Here is a 23,333-nt window from a genome sequence, read left to right as displayed (position 1 = left end):
TGGGGGATAGTAGTGGAGAGAATCCTTTCTGTCTCAGAAAGAACAATAATTCTAGATCCTCTGTCCCAAGACTGTCCACACAGCTGTCAGAATACTGATACAGATGTAGAACAAAGGGTTACCTTTTTGGTTCATTCAGGACCAATGACTGGGCTCCTAGTGGCATGACACTTCAACCTTCTGCCCTTGAGCCTTTCTGTAGCGTGCCCTCTCCCCTGCCCTACTCTCTGGATCTCACCTATGAAGTGAAAGGGAAGGGGACCAGCCCAGGGATACATCCAACTCTGCTCCAAAGACCCGTAGCACTCTTCCGCGGAATCCCTCAGTGGGCCCTGGGGTGGGGGAAGAGAAGACAGGCACTGAATTTCCCACCCACACGTCAAACACAGCAGCCCCGGCGTGGCCTGTTGGACATACTGGACCTGGCATAAGATTTTTCAGTGAGGATTAAAAAAAAAAAAAAATCCTCTTAAAAGAATACAGAGCAAAAATACCCAAAAATGTGTGAAAACTGCTATATTAGAAGACCTCTCGTCATGAAAATAACAGCTTACTCCTAGATGAGTAAGTCTAACAAGCCCAGAACCATAACCCAAAGTACTGGCAGCAACCGACAGGCAGATCTGAGTGCGAGGAGGGCCCAACCATATTCCCAGAATAATGCAACAGCCATGTAGGTCATCCTGTCCCATACTGGGGAAAGCAAGTACATGCACGTGCACGTGCACATGCACACACACGTAGCACCCGGGAGCAAGGCAAAACAACTCGTTTGAGGCTGGAAACCATCATAGTGTGCGTACTGTGACACAGAAAGACTGGGTATGAGCAGGGGATGCAGAGCAGATGGCCCCAGCGTGGATCACAGCTTCACCATGTTCCAAAGACCATGTACTAAGGACACGCAAGCAGAAGATGAAGGAGGTAAGGAAAGGCTACCAAGTAGGGACCTCAGTAAGGACACCCTAGGACCCAGCGGTGAGAGGAATGGAGAGACGGAAGGAAGAAGCGAGTGAGAGGGAGTGACCAAAGACAGGAGGGGGAGGAGAAGGAAAGGAAAGAAGGAGGAAGTGGGAGAAGGGGGGACGACAGACAGTTCAAAAGAGTGAGAGGCTCTGAGCGGCATTGACATGAAACAACACTGGGAATGTGATCAGCAGACCAAACCCCAAACGGTAGCAGGGAAGATTTTTTTTTCCTTTGAAACGTATGAGCACCTGCAAACAACAGGATCCATCCACTAGCCAAGAAAGATCAAAAGCTTCATACTTCCCTCTTTTTTTGAAGAGTAAAAGCTCAGGGGCACCTGGATGGCTCAGTCGGTGAAGCGTATGACTCTTGATTTCGGCTCAGGTCACGATCTCAAGGTTGTGAGATCAAGTCCCTTGCCCAGCGTGGAGCCTGCTTAAGATTCTCTCTCCCCGGGGCGCCTGGGTGGCTCAGTCGGTTAAGCGTCTGCCTTCGGCTCAGGTCATGATCCCAGGGTCCTGGGATCGAGCCCCGCATCGGGCTCCCTGCTCGGTGGGAAGCCTGCGTCTCCCTCTCCCACTCCCCCTGCTTGTGTTCCCTCTCTCGCTGTGTCTCTCTCTCTCAAATAAATAATAAATAAAATCTTAAAAAAATAAAAAGCTTCTCTCTCCCCTTCTGACCCTCCCCCACTCTTCCCCTCTCTAAAAATAAAAGAAAAAAGAAAAAAGCTCAGAGGTGCAGGGATGTGATCTCTCATATGCCAAAGGGAAACAGGCATCTCTGACTTTGTATGTGAGCCACCTTCCTTGACCCAAGTGGAAGAGACTCAATACCATTCATCCTTTGCTCTTTTCCCACAATACCACGAGCCAGGAAAGGTAGCCGCTATGACTTAGCATCTCAGGAAGACACGAACCAAAGATCGAGCAAGAGGAGCAATCTTCTGTAAGGTTGGGATGCTCTGAGTCTGTCCAGTCCCCAAACATGATTCATGTCCCTTCAAAAAGAACAGATCCACCAAGATTGGGGAAACTTTGCTGCTAAACCATAAATACAGTGGACCCAGAGACCCAAATCTGACCTCTGCTGAGAAGAACCAAAGGCCACATTCTCCTCAAAGCCATTCTGACAAGAAGCCAATAGTCCACTGTGCCTCCAGAGATTATTAATATAGTGGTTTGGTTAGAAATCAATAAATGTACTTTTTAATCATCCTTGAAGCCGAAAGCTATTGAATAGTCTGCTGCAAATACCTACAAACTGGTGATATTTATTTTATTGTTATTCCAACTACAGCATTTGTTTTGAACACGTGCTATCATTTGTGTGTTTTAATCAGACACGATATCATATTTTTAGGTGAGAAACAGGTTTACAATTTTGAAAAAGGAATATTCAGTGGGGTATTATTTTGCCTTTCAAGAGAACTGAGACAGCTATTATACTTGAGGAATGAAAAATGGAATTTGAGGAAGTATAAAATCTTCAGAATAAATATAAAATACTTCTGCAATGGAAAAAAATGCATTAAGGCCTCAGTCTATTCCTTTTAAAACTGTAGTGAATGAAATTAATTGCAGATTTTTAAAATCGGTTTCTACCTAAGCGGGCCACCAGCCATGTTCCCGAAACAACTCTGTGACACTGTTACTACAGAACGGTCTCAGAAGACAAGGAGAAAACAGTACTCTGGAATATAAGTTAAGTACCTAGACAAGGACAGATTCTTCAGAATCAAGCAGATTTTACAAGTGGATGGTTCTGAAGGCACAGAAAGGCTTTTCAGAGAAATGCGAAACAGAGCCCAAAGCAATGGTAGGCTTCCAAGCCAGCTCAGGCTCGCCCTGTTAGAGGCCCAGGCATCCGTCATGGGCTGTTTTCCTTCCTGTGGTCCCCGGGGGACGTCCCGGGAGCATGTCGCCAAGGCAGTCTATGGGGCTATCTACGCTTCCTTATCACCCTGGCCTATTCTAAACTTGGACCGATCCAATAGTCCAGGCTTGTGCTGTCTGCTTGCATATTTCACAACACAGAACCAAAACGAGGAAAGAGGAGAACTACACAGGCCACGGCCTTTGCTTGGGGCCGCGGCCCTTGGTGAGAGGGCTGACCTGTTATGGCCACAAGCACAACTATAACCATGTGTGTGCGTGACTCACGCTTTGATGCACAGATGGTTGCTTGGGTGAACTCTCCCACAAATTGTAGCCACCGGAAACGGTGTTGATGCATTCACCACAACAAACTCATTTAAAATAGAACTTCAGGTCATTCTAACAGACATCATCCAAATGTACGATGTCCTTGGCCTGTCCCTTTGAGAAACCGAAGCATATTACAGAGCCACATACCCATTTCCATATTATGCAACTATTTCTTTCCTAATAGCTGCCCCAGTGGTGGTGAGACCAGAGAATTTGGGTCCATGGGGAGGATCGGCCTGGGAGAATGGCCCCACAGGAAGATGTCAATCTCTTCCCCCCTCCCCGCCCACCCCCCCCCCGCCTCTCTCCTCTCTGTCTCACTAAACTCACGCCTAACATCAGTGTTCCCTCATCCACAAAGCTTCATAACTTTTCTCTTCTACAATTTCTACGGCATTTGTAATCCTCACCACAATATAGTATCTTATAGTTTCCCTACTTGTTTATGTATGTGCATCTTCTCCTCCCTACTGTTTTATAACATGATAATTATCACCATCAAACAGCTTGCTGAGGCGCCAACATACACTAATACCATGGTACAGTCAGGGAGAGTAGAAATGTGCTTAGAGACAGAAGTTCTAATTTTAAAGTCCCTGCTACAGCACTTACTAAGAATGTAACCCTGAGAAGACACCTAACTTGCCTGGGCCTTAATTTCCTCATCTGCAAAATGGGAGTGATGCATGATGATGGAGGAGGAGGAAGAAGCTAAGGAGGAGAAGCAGGAGCAGGAAGAGAAAAAGACATCCTTGTCAGCATGGCATTGTGGAATGACAAACTTCGGAGTCTGATGGACCGGAGTGCTGTCCTTGACCTACCAAGTCATCAAATACAAGTTACTTAGATTCTCGGAGTCTGTTTCCTCATCTATGACATTGGAATAATAGTATTTACCCCGAGGACTTCCCAGGTTAGTTAACCAATCAAAGGACCTGGCAGAGGGTCTAGTACATAACAATGCCTCAAACAAATGGTATGTATTCTTGTTATCCTTGCAGTCAGGATTATCATTTACACTTGATTCCTGACCTCAAGGGGTTCCCAGTCCAGCAAAGCAAATGAGATACACAGGGAAGCATCTCCCTCCCAGTGTGTGGCCCCACGCACTGAGGACCAAGTGGGCAGTAACAGAGGTGAGAGCCCTGGCTGATGAAAAGGGAGGGCGAGCTCACAGAGGCTGCACCATCATGGGAAGGCTCCATGCACAGGAAAGCATGGCTCCCTCGCCATCCCTCCCCCGGAATAAGAACCCAATCTGTGCCACACCTTCCCACAACAAAATCCAAACTCACAGGACCTTAAACAACGTCCAAGAGGGCATTGGAAATCAGTGATGACTTTCTTTTTTTTTTTAAGATTTTATTTCTTTATTTGGCAGAGAGAGACACAGCAAGATAGGGAACACGAGCACGGGGAATGGGAGAAGGAGAAGCAGGCTTCCCGCAGAGCAGGGAGCCCGATGCGGGGCTCGATCCCAGGACCCTGGGATCATGACCTGAGCCGAAAGCAGCCGCTTAACGACTGAGTCACCCCAGGCGCCCCTAGTGATGACCTTCAATCAGAGGGGTGACATGATGAGAGCTGCACTTTAGGAAAATTAACCAGAAAGTACTGTGCAGAAGACATTTAAGAGGCCAATTAGCTCATGACATCCAAAAGGTGGAAACGACCCAAATGTCTATCAATGGATGAAGGGATAAACAAATATGGTCCATCCATACAATGGAATGTCATTCGGCCATAAAAAAGGATGACATACTGACATATACTACAACAGGAATGAACCTTGAAAACATCAAGAACCTCAACATCATTATGCTAAGTGACATAAGCCAGCCACAAAAGTCCACATACTCTAGGATTCCATATATATGAAAGTCCTGAACAGGGAAATCTGTAGAGACAGAAAGTAGATTAGTGATGGCTTAGTGTTGGAGGGAGGGGGGGGGGGGAGAGGGGGAAAGTGGCAGGATAGCTGGAGGGTTTGGGGCTTTTTGAGGTGATAAAAATGTTCTGAAATAGACCGTGGGCAACTTGTGTAGAATGAGAATCATATCTCATAGTGCTAAGGCCAGTTGGGAGCCACGGCAGCAGTCCAAGTGGGAAGAGTCAAGGACATGGGACAGGAAGAAGTGAGAAACGATTCTTGGACCCAAATTCAGAGGAAGATGGAGATTATGCCCTCGAGGACCAGGGACAGAGATAGAAGTGTGCTACCATGGTAAAGAGCACAGACTTTATCATCACTCCACCAGGGACAGAGATAGAAGTGTGCTACCATGGTAAAGAGAATAGACTTTATCATCACGCCACCTGGGCTTTCGATCTGCCTCAGTCACTTAACTTGCTGTGTGACCTTGGTCAAGTCACTATACCCCTCTGAGCCTCAATGTCCCAGCAAAAAAATGGAAGAAATGATAGTATCTGCCTCACAGAGTTGTGGTAAGAATTCAACAATGAAAATGTATTAATAACAGGAGTTTTTGAGAACCTTCCTTTGAGGTCTGTGATTGAACGAAATGTGTTAGACACAGGACCCAGACTTAAGGGGAAGTGGGTGCTGGCCACCAGAGGGTACAGGGCTTACGAAGGAGGAAGAAGAGGTAGTGAGAACAAACTTCACAAGTCAAGATCTGGCCAAGGGCCCACATTCCCAAAAGGCAGGCTTTTGAGAAATAAATGAATGAGAGCTTCAGGAAAAAAATGTATTAATGTCAGGTAAACTGCCTGACACAAAGAAGGTCCTCAATAAATATCAACCCCACCATGATCAACTACCATTATCATTATTCAGAAATGCCTTTGACTAAACAGGAAGAACAGTGTGGGGGGCAGGGGGTTAAGTTCAGAGGAGCAGTTTATAGGGCCTGGTATTTGGTGAAGCCAAAGCTAAGGGCTTCTTGTCATTACATTTGAGATACATATTAGCTGCTGTTGACTTCACTGCTCAAAATACTTCTTAAGCTGGGTTGCCAAAAAGAACCGTGAAACTTAATAGGCAGGCTATCAGTAAGGAATACCCTCCGAGAAATGTGGCCTTTGACACACCCAAGGGTAACCAGGGACACTGGGCAACACCGGACTGCTCAACCCTAAATTGAGCTTGGCCATTTCCTGCCTGCCTGACGAAAGGAGAATACACACTCCAAAGCGCTCATAAGCACACCAACTCACATCGCTTGCTATGAAACCAGGATTGTTTAATTCAGATGCCAGCAAGTTACAGCTCATAAACCAAATCCAGCCTGCCACCTGTTTTGTAAATAAAGTTTTATTGTAACGTATACATGGCTGTGTGTTTCTGTATGATCTATGGCTTGTTTCATACTACAATGGCAGAGTTAAGCAGTTGGAACAGAGACCGTATGGCCCACAAAACCTCAAACATATTATGTGGTCCTTTACAGAAGAAGTTCGCCCAACCCTGGTTTAAAGTACGTTGAGTACACTACTGTGTCCTGTATGATTTTCAATTTTTTCAACTTTTTCCCATTTTAAACTCTCTGATTCTTTACCACGTTTTACCAAGACCATTAATAATATCAACATTGTTTTTCAGTAGGATTCCCTATCTGGCCACACCGAACAGGTCTCAGGTACAAAGGCACCGGACCCAGGGCTCCTGGACACTGTTTTAAAAAGATTTATTTATTTGAGAGTGAGAGAGAGCAGAGGGAGGGGCAGAGGGAGAGAGAGGCAGAGAAGCGGACTCCCCACTGAGCACAGAACCTGACAGGAAGGGGGGGGGGGCGGTTGATTCCAGGACCCTGAGATCATAACCTGAGCCGAAACCAAGAGTCGGGAGGCTTAATCAACTGAGCCACCCAGGTGCCCCGGGCTGCTGGACACTTTAAAAAATAAAACCTGTTGATGATTCATTCATTCTTTAACCTGCAACTGCCACTATTTGGCATGCACAGATCACGAGGTGCTGTGTGCAGTAGGGATGGGGCCATGCGGGGAACAGGCACCGTGCAGGGAACTGTGAAGCTTGAGTTCTAATCCCTGTCTTTCCACTAACTTCCTGAGTGACTCAAGGGAAACTGCTTCCCCTTTCTGGGCCAGAGTCCTCCTCTGAACGCTTATGGTCCCTCCCAGCCCCATGACTCAGGTTCCAAACTCTATACAATATAAATGACTATAGTTCACCTTCATGACATCTATCAAATAGTGAGGATCCAATAAGATTGAGCATATTAAGCAGTTAGCACAGTGTGAGGCCCAATAGTAAGCACTCGATAAACAAGAGCAACTACTACCACAGTAACTAAACATTTGCTTTTTATTTACTGAATATTTAAACCACACCATCATCTTTTTAGAATATATTACAGCTCATGATTTTACAGTCTAATACTTTAGAATACATTACAGGCTGGCGTACTACAAAAAAAAATTATTAAAAAAAATCTAAATTTAGGGACACCTGGGTGGCTTAGTCGGTTAAGCAGCTGCCTTCGACCCAGGTCGTGATCCCGGGGTCCTGGGATCGAGCCCCACATCGGGCTCCTTGCTCAGCAGGGAACCTGCTTCTCCCTCTCTCTCCCTCTGCTTGTGCTCTCTCTGTCAAATAAATAAAATCTTTAAAAAAAAAGAATTAAAAAAATAAAATAAAATAATAAAAAAATCTAAATTTATAGAAGAGCTAGAAGATGATTATTTCCATTACAAAAGGACTTTTTCCTCTATCAAATAATTCAGCAGGTTTCCCTTCGAGTTTCCTGCAAAAAGTGAACTTCCTTTAAGTAAATATGAGTTGCTGCACGACTATGTGATTTTCATTCAATTCTTCAACATCACCTCCGTTGTGTAAAAAAAAAAAAAAAAAAGACGGCATGCTTTGTACACATCGAGGGGAAGCACTCTGTTGGCTTCTGTTGGCAATGGCAGGATTCCAGAAATAACATGAGTGACACAGCATGGGAAGGCTAATCCATGCCTCTAATGTAAGATCTGTGACTGAGTAGCCATCCCAAGACAAATCCCTGCCCTGTGCGCGACAGCGCCCTCCAGCAGACGGAGCACATTTCAGACCCAGAGGCCCCTTAGAGCTGCCCTCCTAACTCCACAGAGGCACTCGAGATTGATTACCCTTCATTTGCCAGATGACTCTACCGAGCCATACGAAAGTTTGGTGACCTCCCCAGGGCCATCCAGCTTGCCTGCCATAGCGGTGGTGTTCAAACTCCACGGCTACCACTCACAATACCTTCGACATGAATTTGTTCCATTCCAGTGCCATAAACTTCTAAAGGAAAGGTTAGGCTTTGCTTGGAGGAGCACAGGTTTTGTAATTTCCTGCTGACTAGGGTCTTAAGACCCTCACACTTACAAACTTTTAGGGCCGGACGGAGAACCAGTCTTCGCAGATGGAACGGGAGCACGAGATAATCGATTTGGGCCTCCGAGATGTTTATCTTCATTATGGTTTCTGGTAGCTGATTTAAATATTTTAATGAATCATTTTATTGGGCTGGGGTCAGAGAATATGTGAACAAAGACACAACTTCTAAGATCTAGTTAGGACTCCAAATGTACCAAGGAAAATACGTGAAAGCTGCTATACAGAGTTAAAATGGGCCTTCAGTTCACAAACAGATTTTAAATTCTTCATTGCCAAGTGTGAAGGAGGCCGGATGTGCCACTGCAAGGACTGCTCTGAAGGACAGGAAGGAGACCATGGAGACTAAGGAGAAGCTGGGGGAGAACAGCAAGAATCCCTGGGAGCTACTGTGTAAAATCACTATTGTACCCACTGAACAGATGCAGAACTCAAGCCTTGGGATATTTCCAGAAGGCTTCGGAAGCCTGTAAATTCTCCTTTGTACACAGGCCATGTTATTTTCTCATTGTGATTTTACTTTCAATATGTAGCAGACCTTGGGGATATGAAAGTGATTAAGATGCAATCCTGCCCCTAAGGAGTACACAGTAGAGCGAGGAGGAAGGGTGTGGACAAGTATATTGACAAGTATAACACAGAATGATCTACAGAGGCACATGCTAGGGCACTAGCATGAGAGGCACCGGGCTCTTTATAGTAGTACTTATAGATGGTATTTTATAATATCTAAAATTATGGTTGTAGGGGGAAAGCATAGTGTAACTTGCTCCTCTAAGATGAGTTTCGTTGAAACAAAAGCAACTGGTTATTTGTCACGAATGCACTACATACAAGCAATCTCATAAAAAGCCAAGGCAACAAAATAAACTAGGCCCCGCAGATGGAAAGTAATCAGAAAGCCTTAGGCCATCGATAAAATATGCTGATCATGAAATATTTATCCTTCACTGCAGAAAAGAGAAGGATCAGGTTATGAAAGCTGGCCTCTCGGGCCATCTGCCAGGGCTAAGTCTGAATCTCCAGTGAATCTTGGGAAGGAGAGTTTAAAACAAACATTTATAGAATTAACTAAAGAATGAAAGAAGCATGGAGAGAGGAAGGGGAGAGGGAGGAAAGAGAGGGAAGGAAATGCGAGAGGGATGATTTTGTGCCTTTGATGTCACCCCTCCTCTTCTGGGGGTTCTAGTACATGGGAATGATGAGGGCTCACTTGGGAACAGATGCTCAGTATCTCAAAATATATAAAATATAAACGCCCATAAAGATATTGAATAGAAGGAAGAAGAGGAGGAGGGAAGAAGGAAGAGGAAGACAAGCACAACCGTAATGAAAAGGAAGATGAAATGGTTAAGAGTAGAGAAATGTGGATTCAAGTTTTGGCTTTGCCACTTTCTAGCTGGCCACTCTGGACCTCAGTTTTCACATCTGTAAAATTAAATAACAATCCCTGTCTTAACCCATTTAGAGGACTGTGAAGACCAAATAAGATGATGGTAGTGAATGGGCCATAGAAACTCTAAAGTCTAGGATGCCCAGGTGGCTCAGTCGGTTAAGAGTCTGCCTTTGACTCAGGTCATGATCCCGGGGTCCGGGGATCGAGTCCCCCATCGGGCTCCCTGCTCAGCATGGAGTCTGCTTCTCCCTCTGACCCTCCCCCTGCTCGTGCTCTCTCTCTCTCTCTCTCTCAGAAATAAATAAATAAAATCTTTAAAAAAAAGAAACTCTAAAGTCTTGTCCAAATGTTAGTTATTACCCGTAATACTTTTATTCCCCATAGGGAACACTGCTTAACTGTGACATAAAATAACGTACCTTCTCAAGCCCCTTGTGAGTTAACTGAGTCCAGTTTTGTTGTTTCCACATCAAATAAGGCACATGAAACCATGTACGAAAACATAGTCTGGAGGTCAATAGTCACAAGCCTACAGAGTTCTGGTCACTGGAAGTTCTAGGCTATGGACATTCTGGTAAGCGCTCTAGTCAGGCTTCTGATGAATCCCTACTTCTACATAACCCCGGCGACGCCCAGGGAGCTGACACAGAAGCGTGCCACATGTGACAGGCTCAGAGAGAGGGCACATGAAAGACATGGGATGGATTCACCTTTAAGAACATGCCAATACAAACCACAGTCAACATTTCGTTTTAAAAAAAATAATAAAAAAACATTTCGTTTTTATCATCCTTCTGTTCTTACGGAAGTCACACAAACTCATGATAGAAAAAAATGCGACTAAACATATAAGAAAACAGAATCAACTCAAGTCATAACTGCACTACCTACATATAACCATGGGTGATACCTTTGAATATGTATTTTCACATCTCATTCCGCACATATAAACATGGATCTTTAAGACAACGATACATGGTGATCTTTCTTAAAAGTAAGGCTATTTTATTACAAAAATAAATGGGTTTTATAAAAAGAAGACTATTAGATAATAAACACAAGGAAAAAATGGGATAAGATGGTGTGGAAAACACAATGTTTTCTAGTTTTTATTCTCTTGACAGCTGTTAGAACTAGGTCCTGTGGTATCTGTCCCCGCTCTGGGAGATGGGGCCAGCTCATTAGTGTTTATTAACAACCAACCCAGCAAGGAAAAGGCTCCCAGCTGTCAACACATGTCAGATGCGTTCAGTACCAACAAAGTATTCTTCACTTCAATACCGAGAAAAGGGTGAGAATCGTTAGGACATAAACCAGGGCACCTGCAGGGTTTTTGGATGATGATGACAACAAAGATCAAGAGTGAAGATGAAAAAAGAATATATGGGAAGGGAGGAGGAAGAGAAGACAAAACCATGCCCCAGATGCCATTCTCTTTGAGAAAACGAAGACTTTCTGAGTGATTAAGAGCAGAGGCTCTGAGGTCAGGTAGACATGATTTGATGTTTGGGCTGAGCCACTCACTAGTGGTGTGACCAGGGACCAGGCACTTCCCGCCTTTCTGAGCACCCATTTCCTCCCATATGAAATAGGAATGCATAACAACCATAACAACCCTAACGCTCTCACGCAGTTGGTGAGAGTCTCAAATGAGACAAGGCGCGTTAAGTGCTTCGAACTGAGCCCGGGGCACAGGGAGGGAATGACAATGGGAGCTCTTCTTGCGGGTGCCCTCACAACTCAACCAAGGAGTCCTCAGGTACAGAAGCTGGAAACAACTTGGAAATCATTGAGTCCAGGCCCTTCATTTCTCAGAGAATGCGAAGGCCCACGGAGGGGAAGACAGTTTACCAATGACACACATCTATTGGCCATGCATTCAGTAAACATCTAATGAACATTTGGGCAAAACACTCTTCTAGGACTGTGGGGGGGAGGGGGCCGTCATAAACTATGTCTCGTAGGTGAAAATGCTTACAATCTGTGCGAGTTACTTTAATCTCTTTGTGCGTCAGTTTCCTCATCGAAAAGGTGAGGGCAATAATGATACCTGCTTCAAAGGGTTAGCAGAGTGAATACATTTATCTTTAACATATTAATATATTTTATTTATTTTTTAACATATTAATATATTTTAAATTTGGAATACATATGTATGTGTATTTGTGGGGGCATATATGCATATACATATAATAATTCACTTATTTATATATTAGACTTATGTTTGGAAGACTCGAGTGAGGTAACAGCCATCTTCCCACATTTCCAGTTGTTCTGTTTTCCTTGGCAAGCAGAGCAGCGGAGTCATGGAGCACTCCACAGCTGTGTTTCAGGGTCCAGGTGTTTGCTGTGTGGCCGCTGAGAGACAAGGGTGGTGGCTATGGTGGCGGTCCTCCTGAGCCCCCAAACTAGCTGTGTGCCCGGAAGCTCCGTGCTCCAGGAGAAGCTTCCTGATTCCCCAGCTCCCTGGAGGCGAAAGCAATAGAGGCTCTCTTTGGTGGGTGGTGTCCTGGGTGTTATTTCTGGAGACCCGGCCTAGAGGCCTCCCCACCGCCCCCCATCTCGGCGATTTTACAAGCACCTAATAAACAGCACTCAAATACTCACCTGCCTAAAACAGCAAGAGCACCTTTTGTTGCCTTCAGACGAGTGTTGACTGCTACAGATGGGGAAGACCTCAAAAAAAGGCAGAGACGGAGTGGAGAGAGAAAGTAAGCCCACCCCAGCTAGTGGGCAGGGCAGGAATGTGCAGGATGCAGTCTGGGGAGCATAAGAAGGTGCCTCCTGCCAGGCAAAGGTTCGCTTTCTGGGGACTGATGCAACAAAATGAACCCCATGATCGTGCTATCAGTCATCAGAGGGGACTGAGAACAACTGTACAAGGCTGGGTGACCATCAGTGCCATCACCACCCACAGGAGCCCCCTTAAAAAAAAAAAAAAAGTTTTCACAGACACATAATAGAATGGTGGTTGCCCGGGGATGGGAAAATGGGGTGATGCAGGTCAAAGGATACAAACCTTCAGGTACAAGAAGAGTAAGTTCTGAAGGTTGAATGCACAGCATCGTGACTATAGTTAACGATTCGGTATCATACACCCGGAAGTTGCCAAGAGTGGGTCCGCAGCATTTTCCACCACACACACAAACAGTTACCTATGTTAACTATGTGAGCTGACTGATGTGCTAATTACCTTGATCTTGGTAATCACTGTTCACTTTAATTACATACAATTGTGTTTGTCAGTTATTCTTCAATAAAGTTAAAAAAGAAAGAGTTCTCTATTACTAACAGGGAAGGAAAATCTGGAGATAGATAGTTATGGCATCATACTCCAAAGATTAAAGATGTTTTTAGCAGGAGGGATAAGGATAGAACGGGGCTGCCTAACAATGAACAATTTTATTGCTTCTAAACAGAAATTTTTGATTAAAGTATATCAATATTAACTCTATTTTATAGGATTCCAGTATTTCTTCCAAGACGGTCTGTCGCAGTGCCATAGAAAATCTCCCCAATGAAACTGTTGCAGTTTATGAATGCTATCTATTTCTAGAAAAAAAAAAATTCTGCTATGTGTCGTAAATGGGGCAAGTTTACATAAGAGAAACAAAACAACACAAAATGAGCAGTACATTTAAGATAAAATGCCTCAGTACTACCAAAAGTGAGCACAACAAATAGCTAATACATTTCCCTATTCTAAATTCCTCAGACATGAAGCATTTGTCAATCTTCAGTTTATACCTGACATATTAAATTTTAATCACTAAACTGCCAGATGAACAACACCCCCAACTGCGCCAGCTTCTCCTACAAGAACAAATAATACATGTGAGTGGTAACGTGGCATAAACATTGCCAAGTTTCTGGCCATGACCTTTTAGCAGCAGAAATGATTATAAATTCTAAGGCCAATAAAAACCGAAGCCATATTTCTGTGATACCAGAAAGAAAACCAATCTCTATCTTGTTTTAGGGAGACAGAAAAAGCCCAAGCTTTAGAGTCAGATAATCATGGAGTTGAGTCCTGGTTCCAATGCTTATTAGGTACGTGATCTCAGGCAAGTGTCTTAGTTTACTTGAGCCTTGATTTTCTCATCTGTAAAATGGGGATTATGGTACGCCTACTTCACAGGGCTGTTATGACATTTACTAAAATAATATTTATAAAACTCTTAGCATTGTGCACAACATAGAATAAGCTCTCAATGAGAATTAACCACCAAGTTAACCTACCTTTTTATAATAATGGCTTTGAAATAATGATATGCATATCATACAATTCACCTATTTAAAGTATGCGACGTAATTATTTTTTGTATTAATTCTTGTCACCCCAAAAAGGAGCCTTTTACCCATGAGCAGTCAATATACTGCCTCTTTAATCCCCGTGGAGCCAGTCACAACTGACTTGAAGTCCAAGGTCTACTACCTGCTCACTGTGTGATCCTCAGCAATTTACTAAGCCTTACTGGGCCTCAGTTTCTTCACTGTAAAAGGGATGTGACAACAGTACCTACCCTACAGGCTAGCTGTGAGGATCTGGTGAGACAATGCATATATAGGAGCATTTATACGGCTGGTCCACAAGTGAGCACCTTTTCTTTCATTCTGCTTCCTTTCCTCTTCCCCTTCTTCACCTGTTTTTCCTTATCATTCTATTACAACGCATCCCTAGGGCCTAGTATAGTGCCTTGCACAGTAAGCACACTGCTTCATGAACTGATCACTTAATCATACAGCGGTTGTGTACATGTACACACATGCATGCAAGTACACGTGTTTCTTTTCATTTAGACAAGATCCTGTTCCAAGAAAAAAAAAAAACTGTGAGTGACCTCTTGAATATTAGTAAAATATTATGAAAGCAAAAGGAAACGTTCACATCTAAGGCCAACTAGAGGCAAGCACATCCAAGGGCTGTGTCTATCAACGCTGCTCCAAATGATCATAATCACTGTCTAAATTCGGCCACAGAGACCAAGTGGAATTAACTCACACTCTAGAGATCCAGACCAAGTCGTCATCTCCCTCGCCATAAGCCCTTCTCACATCTCTCAAGTGTCTGAACCTACACCTGCCATATTCTCCAACAGCTTCTAGAAGGTTCTTAGCAAAGGTAGAGTAGGTTATGAAGTTATGATTCAATGCCAGGCCGCCTAACTCCAGCGTCTATGCTCTCTTGGCTACTTCCCACTGCTTCCTTATTAGAATTATTCATGTTTTTTCAGGAATCAAAAAAGAAAAGTCCGGTTGCCTTTTTCGTGTATTCTACAATGGTGGCAGATAACACAAATGCTATTTCAAACCAGGTTGGGGGTTAACTATACCTGGCTTATTATATTTGAAATACCTGGTTAAATTGTAACAAATCACCTCCTCATTCTTGAGTAAGAGTCCACTCACAATTCCTTATACTGGGTGAGAATCCCTTTTAACGTGCTGCATGAGCATCAGCATGACAGAGTAGAAAGAGCGTTGGAGTGGGAGTCAGAAGAGTTTGCCTTGGCCAAGTGCCTTTGCTGTTCTGAATCTCCATTTCCTCTTCCTGGGAAGTGAGGGGGACTGAACCGGGGATGACTAAGGGCCCTTCCAGCTCTAATATTTTCCAATTCGCTGATGTCTCTAGGCAAGGCAAAACTGACTTCAGATTCTCTTAACACCCACTTAATTTAAATAATTAATGTCTTTACAGCCTTTGATGATGAGTCATCAAGTGACTTAATCATGAACTCCTCAGACAAGAGCAGAGTTGAGGTCTCCATCCCCAGCCTCAGGGCCCCGATAACTGGAAGCTGGCTCACTAAAGGGAATGAGAGGAAATTCATGGGCACAGAGAGCATGCCCTTTGTGCAGAATGATTTGCCTTGGAGAGTCCAACTTGTTTTACCTTGAGGTGAACAAACTACATTACTCAAAAAAAAAAAAAAAAGGGAACTGGGTCTGCTTTAGAAAACACAATTACACAATTATCGGGGCACCTGGCAGGCTCAGTCGGTTGGAGCCTGCAACTCTTGATCTCGGGGTTCTAAGTTCAAGTCCCACGTTGGGTGTAGAGATTACTTAAAAATAAAATCTTTAAAGAAAACACAATTATCTAAAATCTAGACATACAGTAATATTTTATTAATAATCCAGGGCAGTCTGAAAAAATAAATAAATAAAATAAAATCTAAATGTACAAGATAGATGTATCAGGGCAATTGCTCACACTACAGAAGATCATGGGCTTGTAGTCCAACAGACTTGGAGGGAATCAAATCCTGGCTCTGACAATTAAATGCGAGGTATGTGAGCTTGAGCCAGTTCTATTCAATGCCTGGACATTTATTGGGTGCTGACTGAGTGCCAGGTCCTGGGTCAGGGGGTCCAGTGATTAAACTCAGTCAAATCAGGGATCTCATTGTCTCATGGTTGAGACAGACACTTAAACAGGAAGCCTTCCTGGAGGAGGGGACACCTGAGCAAGGGTTTGAACTTGCTTACCCACATTCTCAGCCTGTTTCCTCATCTGTTCAATGGGGGAATGAAGTCAGCCTCACACGACTGATCTGAGAGGTCAATGAGGCAATCAGTGGAGAAACCAAACACAATAAAAATCCATAACCATAGTACCCATGATGTTTTCTTAATCTTATGTAAAGGATGACCTACACAGTTCGATTATTTTCACATTATTTCTTGTCTGTCTTACTCCACTAGAATGCCCTACATGAGGACAGGGATCTTTGTTTTATTCTTAATCTATATCACCAGTACTTAGAATAGTGATTTACTTAGAGTAAGTGCTCATCCGATAGTTCTGGGAGGAAGGAAGGAAGGAAGGGAGGGAGAGAGGGAGGGAGGGAGGGAAGGAGGGAGGAAGGAAATTCAGGGAACTTTACCATTTTTAGCGAATTCCATAAACAACAATCTAAGTTAAAAAGCGTGTGTATTATACATCTTCGAATTAAATCTCTAAGCTCGCCCTTCCAACCATAAGTCCTTTTATGAATTCCTGGAGGTGCCACAAGAAGTAAGTAGTTGCATATGTCATCCTGGAGCTCAGTGCTATGTCAACCTGAAAACTCCACCAGAAACCACACAGCTGTCTCAAACTTAACGAGTCCCAAACTGAACTCTTGCCTTCCCCCCAGACCTGTTCCCCCCAGCCTTCACCATCTAAGTACACCTATTCTTCACATGGCTACCTCCTTCTCATCCTTCCAGTCTCCTGCAAATCCTGCTAGTTGACCATTTAAAATCTGTTATCTCTCTCTTACTAACAAAATCCTCATTCTATTCTGGCCGCATGTCCAGCCAAAAGACAGCATGTCCCAGACTCCTTTGTGACTGGCATGTCAATGATGGTTGTCGGGTGGGGCTTCCAAGGATTGCTCTTCAAAGGACTGACTTAGCTGGGAAGCGGGCCTTTTTACCTCCTCTACCTCTTTCCTCTTCCTTCCTGACTGGAAGAAAGACTAAGACATGACTTTAAGTATGGAAGCCCCATTCTAAATCCGGAGGACTTAGAAAAGCAGAAAGCTAGAAAGTGTCTGTGTCCTCATGACACCATGGAACCACTCTGTCTACCCTGGAAGGCTCACCTCCAGATTTCTTCCATGTGAGAGACACATATTTAAGCTGTCATGTTGACAAGTTTCTGTTGTCTGGTGTTGAATGACTTTTCTGATAGAAGTTCTCCATTCAAATATTTCTTTGTTCCCTTCATAACATTTCTTAACATTTTTATTTGTTTATTTCCTTATGGTTTTGTTACTGCTGCTTGTCTCTTCCCAACTACAATGTCAGCTCTATGACTACAGAGACTGTGTCTTTTGGGCTTACCGTCTCCTAGCGTGTGCCTAGCATAAAAGGGGCTTAATAAGTATTTTTCAAATAAACAATTCAAGTAGCTTAAATATAGTATGATCTACAGTGGGTGTATCAGGTCTCCTCCCATTTTGAAAAATCATGAGGGACCTTTAACTCAGTGAGTAAATGCACAGATTGTCCGGATCACTTCTGTTGATACAATTCAACAAAAGTTCATTGAGCACCCACTGGGTACGAGGCCCCATTGCAAGGACTAAAGAGAGGCGTTCCCAAATATTCATTTCATCTCACTTCACGCAAAATCTCTCTACCTCAACACCAAGTTAGCAAAAGCAGCCAGACTCTGATCATGAGCTACTCTGAAATCTCAACAAGGAAGATATGATGAGTGATTATTGCTTATTTTCATTAAAAATGTACAAGTTCCAAAATAGTGGGATGCTCATACTATATAGCATTAAGATTAATATCCTTAATTTATTTCGCTCATTTCTAACATACTTTTTTTCCATTGCTATTTTTCCTCCTAGATCAAGAAAATACAGAAACAAATATTTCTCATTTATCCCAAAAGACCAACTTGTTTTGGGTAATTAATATATGACAGACTATAATAATTCCGTTGTGGATTTGTCTATTGTGATAGTTGAATTCTTCCCATGAATATTGTTTTGGCGTTTTCTTGAATCTTAAAAAAACATGAATATTAATATAAAAACAGCAAATGCCCCTTCTCCTTGCAAACCTAAAAGCTGATTTTAATGGGTTTTCAGTGGCAGCAACCTAAAGTAAGAGTGGAAATTGTTGTGGAGGTTGAATCCTGTTGTTTCTAGTCGGTAAAGAAAGGAAAACCGGGCGAGTGGGGAAAAGTTCCATTTGGCACTGTGTCTACTTAACCAGGAAGAGAGAAAAGAACACCAGGGGGCATGTTAGTGAGGACAGGAAAGGCCAAATTGAAGAACATACAGCAGGAGGGAGAACAGTACAGAGTGACCATGTTCCGTCTCCACCATGGCAACCACCTGATTACTGATGGCTAGACTTCCCTGGAGACCGCTAATGAGAAAGCAAAGTAGACCATTTTCCTTTCCAAGATGAGATATGCTACCAAATTGGACATTAAAAATATCAGCTACAGGAGATGAGGACTGGCCAAGCTATAAGGCCTACTAAAGGGGAGCACATACCTAACCCTAAAAATAGCCACCATTCATTGAGGACCTGAGATGGCCCTGATGCTGTGCTAAGGACCCCGTAGGTGTAACCACTTAGATTGTTAAAAAAAAAAAAAAAAAAAAAAAAAAAGAGGCACCAGAGACCATTTAGCTCAGTGGTTCTCAACTGGGGATGGTTTGGGCCCCCTGGGGGCATATGGCGGTGTCTGAAGACATTTCTAGTTGTTATAACTGGGGAAGCGGTGGGGGAGGGTAGAGGCCAGGGATGCCACTGAACATCCTACAATGCACAGGACAGTCCCACACAGCAAAGGATTATCCAGTCCAAAATGTCAATGTTTAAGAAATCCAGATTGAGCTCCACCCCTTATGGCACAGAGGAGATCAAGGTCCGGAAGGAATGTGTCTTGTCCGTAGGCATTCTCTCTTTTCTTAAAGATTTTACTTGAGAGAGAAAGAGAGAGAGAGAGCTGAGCAGGGAGAGAGGCGGGGGGAGGGGCGGGGAAGAGGGAAAGGGAGAGAATCTCAAGCAGACTCCACACTGAGGGCTGAGCCCGATGTGGGGCTCGATCCCACAACCCTGAGATCGTGAACTGAGCCGAAACCAAGAGTCAGACGCTTCACCAACAGCCACCCAGGCGCCCCTGTCCACAGTCATTCTTATCTATCATCTATATATCTATCTTTCTATCCATCCATCTGCTGGCCATAGTTTAAAATTTCAACTGAATAAAGGGCTGTGCTACTTTGACAAGTGTGAAAAACACTGCTCTAATCCCCACGTATTTTCAGAGAAATGGAAGCAGGTGCTTCTCTTTTCCCAGAAGCCCATTACTGTCCAGAAAAACATATGATCTTCTAAGTCCTCTTATTATGATTTTTAGATGAGAAGCACAGCCATAATCAGAGCGGAGAGGGCCATTCCCCCATCCCTCAACACACACGCTACATCCCACGGATGTTTGAGGTCATACCTTCCTGCTGCTCAGGACTCAGACAACGAGCTCCCTGCCCTCCCTCAATCACTGCCCACTTGGTTGCTCAATGAAATATCTCCTCTCCTACTTTCTCATGCATCCAATCCTCCTCTTATCATCTCCTTGGTACAAGGCACTGAACTGGAGCTAGGAGCAGAGGATCAAGGAAATCTAGAGAAAAACAAGGCACAGTCCAGGTCCTCTAAGGGCTCCCCAGGTTCACAGGGGATGGGGAAGGCAATGAACCATTTCTACCTGGCAAACTGGGATAAGAGTCTCCAGAAGCTACATAGTGCTGTGAGAGGTCACAGGAGGAAAGGAGTACATTTGGCATCTAGGAGAATCAGAGACTTCCTGGAGGAGGTATCCTGCATAGCCAGAGGCAAGCAGCAGACTGTTTCTCTACAGAAGTGTATGTACTGGGCAACTGGGAGAATCCACAAAGGAGGAGAGAGACTGCAAAAGGAGCCTGGCATCCACTCTCGTTTTAGAGCTTTTGATAGTTAAGCAAAACAAAAGAATCTTCCGGAAATCCCCAACATACCCCCTATTCAATGATTTACAGCCTCTACTGTCAGCAAACTAAAAACCAAATTCTTTACCTTGGCATCCAATGCCCTTCACTGCCTAGCTTAAGCCACATGTCCCACTACAGGAAGCTGCTAAGGGGTCCAAACTGGTCTGCTCCTCAGCACCAAAACTCCCCGGGGGGCTTCTCTCCCCCCACCCCCGCCTGTGCTAGTACCCAAAGCTCTCCTGCCTGAGCACCCACGTCCTCGTCTACCTTTCACAGAGGCAGCTGGAAATGTGCCTGCTAATAAATAAGGAGTTACTCCTTGCACTCACTGCAACCATAGAATGAGTAGTGATTAGGAAACAACATCTGCATTTACTCAGTACTAACCATGTGCCAGGCGCTTTACAGGTATGACTTTACTTAAGCCTTCTGAGAATGCACTCTTATCATCCCCATCTTGCAGCTGGAGAATCCGAGACACAAAGAGGTGATGTTAGGTACCCAAGGTCACCCAGCTAACGAGTGGCTGAGCAGGGAAGCAAGCCTAGTCGCCTAGTCCCGGGAGGGCCCACAGCCCAACTGCTCTCCAGCAACCTAGGCAGTGTCCTAGGGCCTACCAGCTCTGTGACGCATTCCTTGAGCCCCCAGTCTCTGAGCTCCCTTGTTCCTCTGAACTCTGAAGCACACAGGGTCTGCAACTCTTGTTGTCCATGCCGCCTTTGTTATGGGCATAAATTAGCAATAATAATAATAGCAGACATTGAAATAGTCCTTCCTTGTGGCAGCAACCCTTTGAATGGCTTGACATAGGCTGCTCATTTATTCCTGCCAACAACCCTATTATCATTGCATCCCCACTTGACAGATGAGGCAAGTAGAGCACAGAGGTGAAGACGCTTGCCAAAGGCCCTGCAACTAGTTAAGTGGTCAAGTGAGGATTTGAACTTAGGCAGTCTAGGTCCCAGATGGTCTCCCTAATCGCCGTATTTACCTCTCGTGTACTAACTCCTCTAATCTACACAGCAGCCCTATGAGGCAGGGATGATCCTCACTATTTTTATAGATAAGGACATTGAGGTTCAGAGATGTTAAGTAACACACCTGAGGTCACACAGCCGATAAGAGGATCTCGGATTGGAATCAAAGCAGTCTAGCTCCAGAGTCCATTCTCTTAAGCACCACACTATAGCCCTAACCCTAATGAGCCCTAATGAGTTCTCTTGGGTCTCCCCAGCTATATCCCTTATTAAACCATCCCCAAACACAGCAGGTTCTAGCCAAAGAAAGAGTATTTATGGTTTTCGAGCTACTGTGGCTCTAGGAGGTTCCCCACCAGGAGGTCCACTGCAGCCAGACCTCAGTTACTTCTGAATATGTCCCAAGGGCAGCTGCAGAGCCGGGGCCTCCCAGCCCTCCAGGCCCTGTGCGCTGCGAGACAGCAGGAGGCCCAAAGCCCCTGCCTCCCCAGCCCCGGATTGAAGTCAGGCCCAAGCTGACAACCAGGTTCACTATTGAAATACAGATGACTAATGAAGGCAGAGGAGGCAGGAAAAATGACAAGCGTATTACTCATTTTTAAACCACAAACGTACAATTATAACCCTACTCACTAATAATTTCAGGTGGCACTCTCCTGACAAGTAAGGATGACTCCGTATGCAATAGTACCATCTTATAGTAGTGAGTGGTACGGGGAGAAGCATATAATCATTTATTGTTGTTTTTATTTCCTCTAAGGGCTTCCAATGTTACAATCTGACATCACTATAATTTATTACATTTCCTTCTATTCCTCATCCATACGGCCTGTCACAGAATGAGTTACAAATTTTCATCCTCCATGAAAAGATTGGACAGGATTTTAAGTGTTTTGGGGTGTTTTCTTGAGACCAACACCTCTGCGCTCCTTGTGAAATAAGAAAGGGCCGGCATCTGTATTTTGGGAGATCTGGATTCCAGAAATGACTGGCACTACCTGTGTCCTCGTAAGCAAGGCAGTTTCCACCCTAGGCCTGCTTTAATGCTCCCCAGGATCTGCTTTAAGCAAACATGGTAAGACACACAGACACGGAAGTGGCTGTCATGAAGGAAGAAGTTTAGTACAGGGCTCACAATCCCCTAGAAGCAAGAGGCATGCCATGCCGTTAGGGCCACGCGGGGAAGCACTGGGGCCAGCCAGGAGGCAGAGACAATGAGAAGAAAATGTGAGCAAGAGCCCCTACTGGGCTTTCCTTGGGAAGGAACAGGTGACACGAGGTAAGCAGATTTTAGGTTGGGCTCCTTTTAATCATTTCAGCAGGCTCTGAGGCAGCAAGGCTCCCATAGACGTCTGGTACCTGGCCCTGGAGTCATCAGGGCAGGTGAAAAATCTTCAGAGTGAGCAAGCCCCGTAACGGAGGTGGCTGGGGGTATGAGGTCTGGATTGATTGGTTTGCCTAAGAAAGGTGCACTGGAAGGAAACTTGTTTACCATCTCTAGGAAGGGGTGACCCTGGGAACAGCGGTCCCTCCCTCCAAGGTTGGCAAGGCCCCAAGATGTCAAAGCACCAAGATACAAGAAATAAAAGGCATGGTTAATACAAGGCCTCAGTTCCCTTCTCTATAACACGGGTTAGCAACAATTGTGTGGAGTTGGTGGGAGGAGTCCATACCCTCTAAGTGCAAGGTTCTCCACGATCTTCCAAAGCCACATAAAAGTTGAACTGCTGGGTAGAAATCACAAGAAGGTCAATTTTGATTCAAGAACCTGCTCCAGGCATGTTTTCATCTCTACCACTCCACCGGCACCGTATCTGTCATGATCGTCAATGATCTCCACGGAGCCAAATCCAATAGGCAATTCTCAGTGACACTTGAGACACTTGGGTACAGGGCTACTGTGACCAGAACTCTCTAGATTCCCATTCTTCCTCTTTGGCTACCCCTCCTCGGGCT

This window comes from Eumetopias jubatus, unplaced genomic scaffold (genome assembly GCF_037043125.1).
Source record: "Eumetopias jubatus isolate StellerSeaLion01/CBP00866 unplaced genomic scaffold, mEumJub1_p1.0 scaffold_11, whole genome shotgun sequence".
In the NCBI taxonomy this organism is placed as follows: Eukaryota; Metazoa; Chordata; class Mammalia; order Carnivora; family Otariidae; genus Eumetopias; species Eumetopias jubatus.
This window is presented reverse-complemented; position numbering follows the sequence as displayed.